At 36.1% G+C, this 16,764-nt stretch overlaps 1 protein-coding gene across 2 annotated transcripts in view; it reads left to right on the forward strand.

The window, feature by feature from the left end:
* LOC137252903 (uncharacterized) overlaps positions 1-16,764 on the forward strand; it is a 144,646-nt gene that overhangs the window by 34,578 nt on the left and 93,304 nt on the right. The window lies entirely within an intron of this gene.

A 16,764-nucleotide genomic window follows, 5' to 3' on the forward strand; every position in this document is an offset into this window, starting at 1 on the left:
TTAAAATGTTACCGATACGGTTACCGATAAAGCACCAATGTCTCCAGCTTAAAGCTATAAATATTAGGGGGACTCATTTAACCGTATAAATGCCTTATAAAGTGCGTAAACGTATAAATTTATCTGCGTAAACGAACTGTCAAATTTTGTATGAAAAATCATTTACACAATTTGTATAAATTTACGCGCACATTTCATGGTGCAAACGCGGTAAACTCAAAGGAATGCAACCTTGCAAACATAGCAGCCGTCATTTTTATCAGAAATCTTTAACATCAGCGAGTCATTTACAAGAATTTCTTAGTAAAGACGTTTTAGTTTTAATTTTTCACTTAATCTTTGCATTTTTTAATTAATAATAATAATGACAATTTTTTTTGACAGTAATACAGCTGATCAACAATTCAGTTTATAAAGAATATTACTAGGTGCGTTCATATAACAATGTGTGTAAACGGATATAATTTTACACGTTATAAATTTATACGGTTAAATGAGTCCCCCTATTGATACTTAATTTAACAAGAGAGATAACACAGGCCGACAGCATCTCAGACCACCCAGAAATCAGACTACATATTGTAACGAATTTACTGCAATTCCCCTTATTTGCAATCTTCTGCTAACGTTCGAATCACTAAACTGTTGAATAAATAACTCCAGTATTTAATAATGCAAAATGGCCTTTATTCAAGTACTTTCAAAATAACACTTATATTGTTCGACAGATAGCGTGCTTAATCGAAACTGATTCTCGCACCTCTACTGTTTGTGCTTTTATACTCTGTGATTTCCTCGTTGCATCTTCTAGGCGCTTCCAGAATTTACTTAGTTACTGCCATACAATTATAATTACAGATGCACGTATATAGCTTCTCATATGCGCGTGTATTTGTAAGCGACACTTCCCCAATTACAATTGCATACTTTTGGGAGCATCTCAGATGCATGTATTTGTGCATCTATTGTCCGCTGCGTGTACGTACATATGTGTAGACATAATGATTGATTCGTTTATGTAGATACATAATGATTGATTTATGGATGTGCATACAAGTCACTCTTAGCATCGGCTTAGAGATGACAATACCCCTTAGTGTTGCTAATATTCGTAACAATATTTTCCAAGCCTTATGACGCGCTGAATCCAAATCTGGCCTCAGAATTGCTCCATCAGCTCTGGTTTTTCCTAACATAAAAGTGCAAAAAACACCGTATTTGGGGTTATGTAGCCTTGCAGATGTTTTCTTTCACCAAAATTAAAGGATGGCATCTTTAAAAACAAGTCTTCTTTCAAATGGCGTTGAGTTTGCTCAAAAATCATTTTTTTCGCTGAGATATCGCATTTTGAAATTTTCATGTTTCTACATTTTCCTACACCTGAAAATCGATTGAGGTAACATAGACATGATATAGTCGATTACCAATTTTCTTGAATTTTTGGATTCAGCGCATCATAAACCTTCGGAAATATATAGTCTGCTTTCTGGGTCTGAATGTTGGTTAAATTTTGTCGGCCTGTTCCCACAATAGATTTTAAATACCATGAAGCGAATCGCACCAGTTCGGAACTAGCGCAAAACTATTGCATTAAGAGACGGTACTAATTCTAATTCTATCCCCTCGCAATGCTTTCAACCGACACTTTTAACATTGTGATGTCCTGCGCCTTCGATTAATTAATTTAAATAAATATCTCTAAGGATTCAACGCTGTTGGTAAAAGAGTGTCTAACAACCTTTCCGCTCTGAATCCAATTAGCACCAGCTCGAAGGCAGTCATTAAACCTGTATTGCTGTCGCTTTGCGCGACTGTCTCCCACATTCGCTGAAGGGTGGTGTTGTTCCGAAATCGCATGGTACTCAGTACCTTTACCCATTTAAAGGGATCGAGGGAAAAAATCGAAAAAATGGTTCGTACATATTAAAAAGCTCGATAGAAATTATGAAAACTAATCCTTTACATATTGTGAAAATATCGGATTAAAAAATGTCAACAAAATCTGTGCAAAGGCTATATGCAAAAAAAGTTATCTCCGGTTTACTCTTTCAATTTCATTTATTAAAGTAACACTTCCTTGGACATAACTTTTGAAAGGAAAGTTAGGTTTCGACTTCGGATTCTTAATCCTGGAACAAGTTAATGCTTTTGGATACCCCAGTAAAAAATGTAAGACTAATCTTCGGTGCGCCCAACAAACTGTACTTTGTCCTTAATTTCTTTTATACTTGCTGGTATACGGGCTGGTAAAAACTAATAACGGTTTTACTTTTTGTGTGACGCTGTAATTAATTACAAGTAAGGAAGGCTAAGTTCGGGTGTAACCGAACATTACATACTCAGTTGAGAGCTATGGAGACAAAATAAGGAAAATCACCATGTAGGAAAATTAACCTAGGGTAACCTTGGAATGTGGTTGTATGACATGTGTATCAAATGGAAGGTATTAAAGAGTATTTTAAGAGAGAGTAGGCCATAGTTCTATGGATGGACGCCATTTAGGAATATCGCCATAAAGGTGGACCAGGGCTGACTCTAGAATTTGTTTGTACGATATGGGTATCAAATGAAAGGTGTTACTGAGCATTTTAAGAGGGAGTGGGCCTTAGGTCTATCAGTGGACGCCCTTTCGAGATATCGCCATTAAGGTGGACCAGGGGTGACTCTAGAATGTGTTTGTACGATATGGGTATCAAATGAAAGGTGGTAATGAGTATTTTAAAAGGGAATGGGCTTTAGTTCTATAGGTGAACGCCTTTTCGAGAAATCGCCATAAAGGTGGACCAGGGGTGACTCTAGAATGTTTGTACGATATGGGTATCAAACGAAAGGTGTTACTGAGCATTTTAAGAGGGAGTGGGCATTAGGTCTATAAGTGGACGCCTTTTCGAGATATCGTCATTAGGGTGGGCCAGGGGTGACTCTAGAATGTTTGTACGATATGGGTATCAAAGGAAAGCTGTTAATGAGTATTTTGAAAAGGAGTGATCCTTAGTCCATAGGTGGCCGCCGTTTCGAGATATCGCCATAAAGGTGGACCAGGGGTGTCTCTAGAATGTGTTTGTACGATATGGCAATCAAATGAAAGGTGTTACTGAGCATTTTAAGAGGGAGTGGGCATTAGGTCTATAGGTGGACGCCTTTTCGAGATATTGCCATTAGGGTGGGCCAGGGGTGACTCTAGAATGTTTGTACGATATGGGTATAAAATGAAAAGTGTTACTGAGCATTTTAAGAGGGAGTGGGCAATAGGTCTATAGGTGGACGCCTTTTCGAAATGTCGCCATTAGGGTGGGCCAGGGGTGACTCTAGAATGTGTTTGTATGATATGGGTATCAAATGAAAGATGGTAATGAGTATCTTAAAAGGGAGTAATCCTTAGTTCTATAGGTGGACGCCTTTTCGATATATCGCCATAAAGGTGGACCAAGGGTGACTCTAGAATGTTTGTACGATATGGGTATCAAACGAAAGGTGTTACTGAGCATTTTAAGAGGGAGTGGGCATTAGGTCTATAAGTGGACGCCTTTTCGAGATATCGTCATTAGGGTAGGCCAGGGGTGACTCTAGAATGTGTTTGTACGATATGGGTATCAAACGAAAGGTGTTACTGAGCATTTTAAGAGGGAGTGGGCATTAGGTCTATAGGTGGACGTCTTTTCGAGATATCGCCATTAGTGTGGGCCAGGGGTGACTCTATAATGTTTGTGCGATATGGGTATCAAACGAAAGGTGTTACTGAGCATTTTAAGAGGAAGTGGGCATTAGGTCTATAGGTGGACGCCTTTTCGAGATATCGCCATTAGGGTGGGCCAGGGGTGACTCTAGAATGTGTTTGTACGATATGGGTATCAAATGAAAGGTGGTAATGAGTATTTTAAAAGGGAGTAATCCTTAGTTCTATATGTGGACGCCTTTTCGAGATATCGCCATAAAGGTGGACCAAGGGTGACTCTAGAATGTTTGTACGATATGGGTATCAAACGAAAGGTGTTACTGAGCATTTTAAGAGGGAGTGGGCATTAGGTCTATAGGTGGACGCCTTTTCGAGATATCGCCATAAAGGTGGACCAAGGGTGACTCTAGAATGTTTGTACGATATGGGTATCAAACGAAAGGTGTTACTGAGCATTTTAAGAGGGAGTGGGCATTAGGTCTATAAGTGGACGCCTTTTCGAGATATCGTCATTAGGGTGGGCCAGGGGTGACTCTAGAATGTGTTTGTACGATATGGGTATCAAACGAAAGGTGTTACTGAGCATTTTAAGAGGGAGTGGGCATTAGGTCTATAGGTGGACGTCTTTTCGAGATATCGCCATTAGTGTGGGCCAGGGGTGACTCTATAATGTTTGTGCGATATGGGTATCAAACGAAAGGTGTTACTGAGCATTTTAAGAGGAAGTGGGCATTAGGTCTATAGGTGGACGCCTTTTCGAGATATCGCCATTAGTGTGGGCCAGGGGTGACTCTATAATGTTTGTGCGATATGGGTATCAAACGAAAGGTGTTACTGAGCATTTTAAGAGGAAGTGGGCATTAGGTCTATAGGTGGACGCCTTTTCGAGATATCGCCATAAAGGTGGACCAAGGGTGACTCTAGAATGTTTGTACGATATGGGTATCAAACGAAATGTGTTACTGAGCATTTTAAGAGGGAGTGGGCATTAGGTCTATAGGTGGCCTTTTCGAGACATCGCCAATAGGGTGGGCCAGGGGTGACTCTAGAATGTTTGTACGATATGGGTATCAAACGAAAGGTGTTACTGAGAATTTTAAGAGGGAGTGGACATTAGGTCTATAGGTGGACGCCTTTTCGAGATATCGCCATTAGGGTGGGCCAGAGGTGACTCTAGAATGTTTGTACGATATGGGTATCAAACGAAAGGTGTTACTGAGCATTTTAAGAGGGAGTGGGCATTAGGTCTATAGGTGGACGCCTTTTCGAGATATCGCCATTAGGGTGGGCCAGGGGTGACTCTAGAATGTGTTTGTACGATATGGATATCAAATTAAAGGTATTAATGAGGGTTTTAAAAGCGAGTGGCCCTTAGATGTATATGTGAAGGTGTTCTCGCGATATCGACCAAAATGTGGACCAGGTGATCCAGAAAATCATCTGTCGGGTACTGCTAATTTATTTATATATGCAATACCACTAACAGTATTCCTGCCAAGATTCCAAGGGCTGTTGATTTTGCCTTGTAGAACTTTTTCATTTTCTTCTACTTAATATGGTAGGTGTCACACCCATTTTACAAAATTTTTTCCAAAGTTATATTTTGCGTCAATAAACCAATCCAGTTACCATGTTTCATCCCTTTTTTCGTATTTGGTATAGAATTATGGCATTTTTTTCATTTTTCGTAATTTTCGATATCGATAAAGTGGGCGTGGTTATGGTCGGATTTCGGCTATTTTTTATACCGAGATAAAGTGAGTTCAGATAAGTAGGTGGGATAAGTTTAGTAAAGATATATCGGTTTTTGCTCAAGTTATTGTGTTAACAGCCGAGCGGAAGGACAGACGGTGGACTGTGTATAAAAACTGGGCGTGGCTTCCACCGATTTCGGCCATTTTCACAGAGAACAGTTACCGTCATAGAATCTATGTACCTACCAAATTTGAGAAGGATTGGTAAATTTTTGTTCGACTTATGGCATTAAAAGTATTCTAGACAAACTAAATGAAAATGGGCGGAGCCACGCCCATTTTGAAATTTTCTTTTATTTTTGTATTTTGTTGCATCATATCATTACAGGAGTTGAATTTTGACTTAATTTACTTATATACAGTAAAGATATTAAATTTTTTGTTAAAATTTGAATTAAAAAATTTTTTTTTTTAAAAAGTGGGCGTGTTCTTCATCCAATTTTGCTAATTTTTATTTAGCACATATATAGTAATAGTAGCAGCGTTCCTGCCAAATTTCATCATGATATCTTCAACGACTGCCAAATTACAGCTTGCAAAACTTTTAAATTACCTTCTTGTAAAAGTGGGCGGTGCCACGCCCATTGTCCAAAATCTTACTAATTTTCTATTCTGCGTCATAACGTCAACCCATCTGCCAAGTTTCATCGCTTTAATTGCCTTTGGCAATGAATTATCGCATTTTTTCGGTTTTTCGAAATTTTCGATATCGAAAAAGTGGGCGTGGTTATAGTCCGATATCGTTCATTTTAAATAGCGATCTGAGATGAGTGCCCAGGAATCTACATACCAAATTTCATCAAGATAGCTCAAAATTTACTCAAGTTATCGTGTTAACGGACAGACGGACGGACGGACGGACGGACATGGCTCAATCAAATTTTTTTTCGATCCTGATTATTTTGATATATGGAAGTCTATATCTATCTCGATTCCTTTATATATGTACAACCAACCGTTATCCAATCAAACTTAATATACTCTGTGAGCTCTGCTCAACTGAGTATAAAAATGGACATTGATTTTCAGACGGATTTTATGTGTAAGCCCAGAGGACTTTATTTTTCAAATGCCTTCACAGTCCAAAGTATCATTTGTTAACAAGAGCTATTCCCTATTTTATTTCTAAGCTGACATTGTTTTTGATGTTAGTCATGGTTCCCAGATAGATGAGTTCGTTCACAGTATGCGAATGCGCCAACTCGTTCTTGGATGACACCATGTACATAGTCTTGGCGTCATTTACCACAACACCTAATTTGTTTGCTTCTTTATATAATCCATAGAAGGTAGAACTTACGGCGCGTTCGTTAAGGCCAATAATGTCAATATCATCAGCATACGCCAGCAGTTGTGCGCTCTCATCTCGGTTTAGTTCTGCTGCTAGAACTATCTTCTCTAGTATTAGGTTAAAACAATTGCACGAAGGAGAGACGCCCTGTCTGAAACCTCGTTTGGATTGGCTCTTACAGTTCCTGTCCGATACTTACGGAGCTGGTCGTTTGCTCAACGTCATTCCTTTCGTCTGCAGTGGCTATAACTGTTATCTACTAGTCCCTTATGGATATAGGTGTGAGTGCTGAGTTTTAAAAATAACAAAATATTCTTGTTGGGGTAAGAGGACCTGTCTCAACCATATGCGAAAAAGTAGGCCTGTCCCACATTGCACGTAGGTGTTCGACAGTACCGATGTGGGTGCAAAGAGGATCTGCCCGAGAGAACCATCTGGCATGTAAGGTATAATTTGTTTCTTCATAGGTCACGTATTACAAAGGATCTGCTGAAAGTTGATGAGTTTTGTTACATTTTCCTCATATAAAATAGAAAAAAATGCTCAAAAATTGAAATTTAATTGTGGCGCGAGCATTGTTTTATTCACAAAATTATAATTATGCATTTAAACCAAAACTAGGTATCTTGGTTCAGTTGGTATTAATTATCAAGATGATTATCGTAGAATTACCGAAGAATCAGCTTGATTAGTATAGCTTATGTGGTCCTTCTAGCGTACTGTGCGAAATTTTGAATCATAAAAGCAAAGAAATGGTTGCACCTTATCAGTGTAGCTTTAGATCTGGTAAATCTAGACTAACGATAAAAGAATCGACACTCACCATATATTGTCGTCTTAAAATCTGCCTTTCACAGTGCGAAAGTATGCTGCTATGTTTGAATTTAAGTGCAAAACTAATAAAGTCTACTTTAACAAAGATATAATCTTGTTGAACTTTAATATTTAAACTATGACATAACCACTGTAAAAAATTGTGTTTACTTATTAGAACATTGAAACACCTTTGGTACTTTAAGGTAAGATGCACACGAGGCGTAGCTACATAGACACGTACAAGATATGACACGTAGCTACGATTCCTCTACGCCTCAAGATCTGCACACGAAGCTACTTTCAAGCGTCACTACGAAAAGCAAACAATTGTTGAAAACATAATGAATTAAATTATTTCAGGTATATTCGCCCAGAGAAAAAGGAAAAGAGGTGGGAAAAGTTTGCACATCCCCGTGCTTTATAAATTATGAAAGGCAACTTAACATCATCGCGGATTAGTGAAAAAACGTGGTTTCTTGTTTCCAACAGTTTTTAGCCTTTTAATCGCTTCAACAACTCCGATTTTTGATGTTGCTTATTTGCACTGCAATGACGTAGCAAATGCATAGCCAGCCGTGTATTGTAAAAATATTTTTTACAACTATGCAATTCAATGATGCTAGACCACTTGCACAAAATCCTGAACTCCCACTAAAGGGAGTATAAGGGTACTTTTTGGTACTTTTCGTAATTTCTGCCTCCTTTTAACATACACGGAGCGCAAACGTTCATAAATTCAATGAATTTGTACATTGATTTCAATGAAAACATTCATTAAAAACGTGCCAACGAACAAAATGATAATAATTTAATGATCGATATTCATAAATTGTAAAATTTATGAACGTTATTTATGATTATGAAAGAACGGGTTCATAAAATTTAATGACGTTTTTCATAAATTTTTTGAATTTATCCGTAAATTTGTATGAACATATTCATAGTGTATATGAATTTATCGTAGATTTTAATGTATTTTTCATAGACTTTAATGAAAAGATTCATAAACTTTATGAATATTTTCAATAATTTTCACCCCCAAAAAACCACCAAAATCTTTTATTTGTTTACAAATTCATTTTATTAACCCTAAGCTACATTCGTTATATATATAACTACATTCGTGGGGTAGCCTTTACCCCAATAAAATTTTTCAAGGCAGTTAATTAAAAAAAAGTTTTAACACAAAATAAAACAATACACCCTCAAAAATTCACTCTTAAAAATGTATTTAATTACTTTTGTCAAAAAAACTTTTTAAAAGTGATTTTAAAAAACATTTTGTTGGTAATTCATATTAAAGAAATATACTTAAAAATAACATTAAAACAAAAAATCTTTTAGAAAATTACATACAAACTCTGACAAGGAGCTTTTTCGTATATTCATTATTTTAAGATTTCCTGAGATATAAAAAAACTGATTTCATTTATCACATTGTGTACGTATTTCGATTTCCTTAGAATGAGTTTTAAAAAAATATATATTTTGTAAAATTTGTACATACAGGCACTAGCGATGGATACTGAGGGTTCAATAATTAATAAAAACTAAATACATAAAATAAATACGACTCTTGTGAATCCTTAATAGTGAATCTGCAGATATCTTTTTTGCCAGCGATCGTTTTTCTGACTACTTTGACTGTAGGATAAAGATATCCGTGAAGGCACCACAAAGTTTTGAAAACAAATTGTGTTTGGGCTAAAAAATGAAAAATTGTGTTTTATGTATATGTGTATATATTATGCATCTATTAAGAAATACCTTTTTCTAAATCTTCCTACGAAAAGGAATTGATTATAAATTTTGTTGAACTGTCTTTTAAAACTCGAGGCTTCTGCAGAAAATGAAATAACCTCAAGAGTTCATGTTGACAGCTAAGAAAATTACATTACTGCGAAAGCAGGATCGATCTAAAAAAAAAAATTAAAGTTTTTGTTAGTAAATTGCAAACACAAAACATTTAAGATTTATTCACCAGACGATATCCATCAGGTTTCTTATATTCTGGCCACTCGCGAAATATTTGGTGTATGTTTTGAAATTTTGTTTGGGACTTATTTATTCTATAATTGGCGCGAGCTTGCCAAGGGTTTTGAAACTCCTCGGCAGCCAAATTGTCGAACTTCACACGCTGAACCATTTCTTCAGCACCAATTTCCGGAACTTGAAATGAAATAAAAATTAAGTAAACGAAAAATGAGGTAATACACTGCAACACCCACCGTTTTCTTCGACCTCTGGAGATTCCATACGACGCTGTTTAGCTTCCGAACTGTAGCTTTTGATGCTTTTTTTCATGTTGCAAAATTTGGTGTACAGTTTTCATCTCTTTTCGTTTCGATAGAAACTTAATTTCTCGTTTGGGAAAATTTCCAGAATTTCACCTCCTAAGCAGTTGCTACTTTGAATAAAACTTTTCAATAAAACGAAAACTGGACTTATTATGAAATTTTCAACCTTACTCGCAATATCCATGGCATTTTTTCTAGAAAAATTACTATGCCCATGTAGAAAAGTCATCAACTTTAGATAATAATCTTGCAATATTTTTAACTCTTCTTCAATATTTAACTGTTCTATAATGTGGCTTCTATCCGCTGTAAAATCATTTACAACTGCGGAACTTCCCTCATCAACTGGAGTGCATATATCGACAGTATGTGTACTAATATTGGATACGCCGGCCTCATGGGCTCTGGTAGCAATTGAACCTGCCGAAACATCGACATTAGACTTCAACATATTGCTATTTTCACCGGCTTCAGCATCAAAAAACAAAATGAAATGCTTGCGCTGTAAATGCCTTTATAAATATTAACGCTACCAAATAATTGTTGGCAAAATTGGCACCGTAGTCTGTCGCTGAAAAGTAAGAGAATCCTCTTCAAATGTCGAACAAAACCGTCAATACTTTCATATTCCTTCTTACACAAAGCACAGATCATTTTATTTCACAAACAAAACACATATTTTATTTCACAAACAAATTTATGCAGTTTTATTTTACCTTTTTTCACTCAACAACTAATGATGCGAAATTCAGTGCTGTGAACTTTTGAAAAGTTTCCCTCTTTTGCAGCCAAAACACGACGGGATTTGCAGCTTTACCCCCATTATTTGCACAAAAGAATTGATTGGCAATACTAACACCATCAGGTGTATGAATAAATTCTTTGATTTTATGAAATGTTTCATAAACTCAATGAATAATTCCATAGAAGTTTATGAAAAGCATTCATAAACATTGTTCATAAAGCATAAAAACTGAATTTTGTTCTAAGACTAATGCATGAATTTGCATCCATTACCTTTATGAGCATTTTCATAAATTTGTATGAAATTATTCATTTAATTTATGAAAAATTCATTAAAATCAATGAACTTATTCATAAAACCAAGGGCAGAATGTTTATGAACGCCGTTCATGGAAAATTAATGATTTATTTTTATCCGTGTATAGAAGCTTCGAATTTCAAACAATGCTTACATATATTACAAAAAATGTTGTCTAAAAAAATCGTAGAGATCGGTCATATATATAACTTATATCACATGTTTGCAACGCATCAGCAAAAGTAAACTACGGTTTTTGAGGTTGCGTATTTGCCATCACGTAGCAAATGCAAAGCCGTATATAATTTTTTGCAATGTTATATATCTATTGTTTTTGGAATGCAATCCACAAAGCATGTTTTTCGATCCAAATTGTGTAGTATATTTGCAGGCACGCATCAACAGAGCCTAGTTACACTGGATTTTTAGCAACGCTTTATTTATATTAATTGTATAATATATTATAATAATTGTAAGCACAGTTTGTGGTAGGTATTTTCAGAGAGGATAGATATAATAAGAGACGTCGTTTCATACGAAATTTATTTGTAATGTCCCATTTGAGGGGTAATTTTAAATTGCTTCTACACATTTTCATGAGGTATTTTTTATTGTTTTAAAGGATCGTGTTAATTAAGCAATTCATCCTCTTTTAGTGTATTTGCAAATTTTTATCAACCCTTTCGCAATCAAAGAGCTTAACTTGTATTTGTCATTGTTTCATTCATAGGACCCATTCTTATATATATATGTATTAATTTTGATTAAATAATTTGGTCGTGGTCTGCTTTTTTCCTCATTTAAACTATATAATTTTTTTCTCTTGCAGAATCCAGGTTCAAAACCAGCTTAGTTGGTTGCCCAAACCTTACGACTGAACGTTTTTGTAAAAAATCAAAAATTTAGAGGTATTTGTGATCCCTCGGTACATTTAGGCCTATATATAACTTTGCAAAAGTGGACCACGCCCTTGAGTACTGATCGATCCTCATACGAAATAAAAATGTTTCATATTTTGAAAGGGTCTCGGATATAGTTTTTGATCCTTCCAAGTATAGCCTAGTGTGTTTTATATTATCCGTGTTTTTTAACACGCGCGTATACGTTTCATTTGCGCGTGTAAAAAAACGCGTATCTTCGCTTAGATAATGCTTAGGAGACCCATCTAGCGGCTGTGGTTAAACAACTAGCTACAGCAACAGGGTGTACCGAAAAGCGGAGACGCAACGCTCTGATGGCCATAGGGTATAACATATAGCTGAATCAGTTGCGATGAATTGTGGACACACATAGAATACATAGAATTAGTGTAGAGGGTGAAACAAAGACACATATTTCAGTTACATCTGAGTATAATGCGTATTGAAATTTAGTAGGACAAAATTTATGCGCAGCAATTTCAGAGGTGTATTTTTTAGTTTGTCCCTTCGCAGTCAATATAAAGTTTAAGCGTAAACGGATATACGCGTGTTAAAAAACACGGCTATTGTAACTTTGTTATTTGAATTTCGAATGTTAAGTCTTAAGAGGCTGTACAGTTTTTGTTAATGTATTACTAAGGATCAAAAAAGAAAAGAAAAAGTTAGCTTCAGTTTAAGCTCGTTCTTTCTAAAAATTACTATGTCAAATTATGTATATACATATATGGATATATTTACCCCATATATGTATGTATCAATGGGATGTTCCATCGTCAGACAAGTGTACGCAATATTTAATTTTTGTTAAATCATTCTGATAAAACCAGCTATGGATTTCTGCTCTTAATTGAGAGGATGGGGTACTTAACCTTCGTTTATTACTCTCATGTAAAAAACTCAAAATATCTACGTATATTTACAAATCATAATAACAAAACTTATACAAGTCGTTTGAAAGCTTTTTCAAACAAGCTATTTCAATATTATTAAAAGAGCTATGTAAGTCAGCACGTTATTTTAAGATGAAAAATAGGTAAGCTAAATGGTTTTTAATCTATAAAATAAAATTTAAATATTTTTGGGTTGATTGAAGGTTTTTACAACATCTTCTATCCACACTATCTCTAATTTTAAAATAAAAATTATCCTCGAACCAAGGTTCTCTTTCTCATGGCACCTCCCCAATCTGTATAAAAGTTTGAAAAAGTTGTTGGTTTCACACCGCCTTCAAGAAAGGGTTAAACTCCTTATATTTCCAAAATATTTAAATCAGCTATGCAATATACATATTTTGTTGAGGTTCCTCTGTACCTAAATTGGTAAAAGTTTCAATATGTAAAAATACTTTTTTGACAAACTGTGCGCTTGTATCGTACTTAACTCCATATCAGCCGCATAAGAAACGCAACTGTGTGTGTAGAGAGCTTGAACAAACAAACACACATACCAACAAATGCGCATTAAGCGATAAGTAGAACAACAATAGCATTAAACAGCGCTAGGCAACAATGAACACATCCATCCAAACAAGCAGTCACGAACATCAAGCAATATTGCATATGCTATAACAGACATAACAACAGCCACATCGTCTATGGATGTGGTAAGCAAATGAATATATTTATCTATAGACAACAAACGGCAGTGCCATAGTGGCATTCAAAGCAATGGGTATTAAAATTTTAGCCACTCCAAACGACACAATAACAATCATCTATATCTATACTACTAGGTAGGCACAAAGTACGAGCTGTAGTCAATCGAGAAGCTAACGTGCTCATACCAGCCACAAAGAGCAAGTCCATACACCAACACACACATAATAAGTACAAGTGCACAAAATGTACTGCTAATGCTAGAGCCAACAAATACAAAATTAATACATTCTTATACATACATATATACCTTTATAAATATTTTACCACATTTTGAAAAGCGGTCGCAGAGTGGTAGGGTGGTCGGTTGTTCGCGTACGTTTGTTTGCATTAGGTACTTTCGTGCATACGTACATATGTACTTACATAAAACAGAAAAACAACACAGGCACATTTTAAGACTTAGACACCTTTACTTGCTGGGCACTCAAAGCATAGTCACATCAGTTGAGGGGGCAGCAGGTGCAGCGTTCGTGTTTATAAACGAACAAATGTGGCAAGTACATGCTTACGTACATAACCATAAATATTATATGTACGTATGTGGGTACATGTGTATGTATGTATATATGTATCTCTTTTCACTATAGGCTTACGGCGATTTCTTTTCAGGAAATAAAACCGCCCTGTTGGCTATTCTCAGCTCTTTCGTGAGTTTCTGTATTCCTACAACATAATATTTTCCACTCAATAAGACAAGGGGTCTCGTAACCTAGAAATCGAGACATTGAGTATAGTGCCAGGTATCCTAGTACAAAAGTTTGAATTTCATATTGCATGAGGGTTACAATTTTTTCAGAAAAGAACACGCCATTAGTAATCATTTAAAGGTATAAAATTTAGAAAAAAATATGACTAAAGCATTCACAAGTAAATTTTCATTTACAAACAACGAGTATGAGGTAGAAAAGAGGCAATAATACGATGACCTTCACTGGTAAAGTTTTCCAAAAAAGGGAAAGGCCGCGCCATTTGAATGGTTAGTAAAGATTCCTTGCGCTATGCACATGTTACTAGGGCTACCAGACCTTCCGCATTTACAGGACATGACGCGATTTTAGACCATTTATCCCGGTTAGACGATCTGTATCTTACTAAGATTTTTTACACGTCGTTGGTCCTTCCAATACTTGAGTATGGCTTATGCGTTTCATCATATAAAATGGATTACTGACTGGCAAAGCAGTTTTTAATTGTTACACTCCGCGGCCTTGATTGGGACACAAATCTTCACCGTCTACCATGCAGGAGTAGATTTCCCCTTATCAACTTAAGCAGTCTGAAAAATAGAACTCCAAAATTCTTTGCTTTCAGAGAACATGCTAAGCGGAATCGCCTAGAGCTGGATTTCGATTCGATTCTTAATCGATTTAATCGATCTTTTTTTATAAATGTAGAATCGATTTTTTTTTAAATCGTTCGATTCTTTAGGCATCGAAGCTTTCATAACTATCTGCTTTACCGGCGCTTGAGGAAATACATATTCTGTAATTTTTATTATTTTTATAAATTAAGCTTTATTGTGTTGTTGGCTTCGAGAGAAAGATGAAGAAATTTCTGCGCACTTCTGGTAAGCAGTATATTGAAAATGTGTTTATCTATTTTTTGGTATGATCATATATGTATGTAATACTCCTATATTGCCAATAGAGGCTGGGTACACTTACAAACATCAGAGTGCCGATATATTGCTGTTTAAAAGTTTTTGTTTTTGTGATCAAAAATCGAATGTACGCAAATTTAAATTTTTTCTTCTGACAATTATGCTTCAACAATCACAAAAATTTCGTAGGCTGTCTTTTTTTGATTTCAAAATCAAAACTCATTGCGAGCATATTGTTACGAATATTAGCAAAACTAAGGAGTGCTGCCAGCTCTAAGCCGATGCTAAGCAGTGACGTGAATGCACATCAATAATTCAATCATCATGTATCTACATAAACGAAACAATAACTGCGTCTACATATATGTACCATGTACGTGTACGAGCAGCAGAGAGTCAATGCACAAATATGCATATATCGGAGATACTCCTATAAGTATGCAATGAGAAAAACTATAAAATTGTGCAATTGTAGTTACAGCTGAGAAGTTTGAGAGCTACTGGACTAGTAGATTCTGGAAGCGTCTAGAAGATGCGAACGAGGAAACCAAAGAGTATAAAAGGCGACAGATGTAGAGGCGCTGGAATTCAGTTTGATTTGAGATTTCGATTAAGACGCTATCTAGCGAGCAAGAGCAGTATTATTTTGAATAGTAGAGTTTCATTTGACCTATCAATCAGTTTGGTTATTAAGCAAGCTATTCGTTGCACAGTTTGAGTGTGATTGTGAAGTACTTTAATAAAGGTCATTTTGCATTATTACATATTGGAGTTATTTATTCAACAGTTTAGTGATTCGAACTCAGCAGAAAAAGGGCAAATAAGAGGATTGCAAGTAAATTCGTTACAATTGGTGTCAGAAGAGGAATTGTTGAATAAATTCCAGAGGACAACAAGGACATGGCAAAGTTCAGTGAACTGAAGATCCAACAACTGAAGAAGGAGTTAGAGAGCCGTGAATTGAATACAACCGGCATTAAACTCGAACTTCAGGCACGACTACGAGAGGCAATGGAATTAGAAGGAATTGACGTGGAAGAGTATGACTTTCATCTTGAAGGCGAGGAAACAATAAAAATGGAAGAGACAGTTACGCAGACAGTTACGAGCACAGACTTGAACATGATTTTGGCTGCAATACCTGCTCAAACATCGACAGTGGCTTCTCAACTGGAATCGCAAAAGACAGATATAACATCTCAACTGGCATATCAACTAGAAGAACAGAAGACGTATATGGTATCCAAATTGGAATCGCAGGAAACCCGTATAACATCACAATTGGAAGAACAGAAGACATATTTGGCATCTCAACTGGCACAAATTTCGGAACAGGTATCATCGCAGCTCTTTGTGAAACTGGAAGAGCAGGATGCAAAAATTTTACAACTCGAGGACAAAATTGATGCCGAAATAGAAGCGTGATAAGGTCGTATGGAGCAGTTACAACTAAACCGCCCAGCTGTTTCAGCAAACAATCCAAAGGTAAAAACCATCATTTGACGGTTCTGTTCCTTTCCAGGTCTTCAAGCTACAGTTTGAGAAGACCGCAGCAGTGAACAACTGGAATGCTGAAGATAAAGTTGCTGCACTCTTCGTAGCATTGAAAGGACCAGCTGCCGAAATCCTACAGACTATTCCAGAGTACGAACGGAAAAACTATGAAGCATTGATGGCCGCTGTCGAGAGACGTTATGGAAGCGAACATAG

Source organism: Eurosta solidaginis, chromosome 5 (assembly GCF_040869045.1).
Source record: "Eurosta solidaginis isolate ZX-2024a chromosome 5, ASM4086904v1, whole genome shotgun sequence".
Taxonomy (NCBI): domain Eukaryota; kingdom Metazoa; phylum Arthropoda; class Insecta; order Diptera; family Tephritidae; genus Eurosta; species Eurosta solidaginis.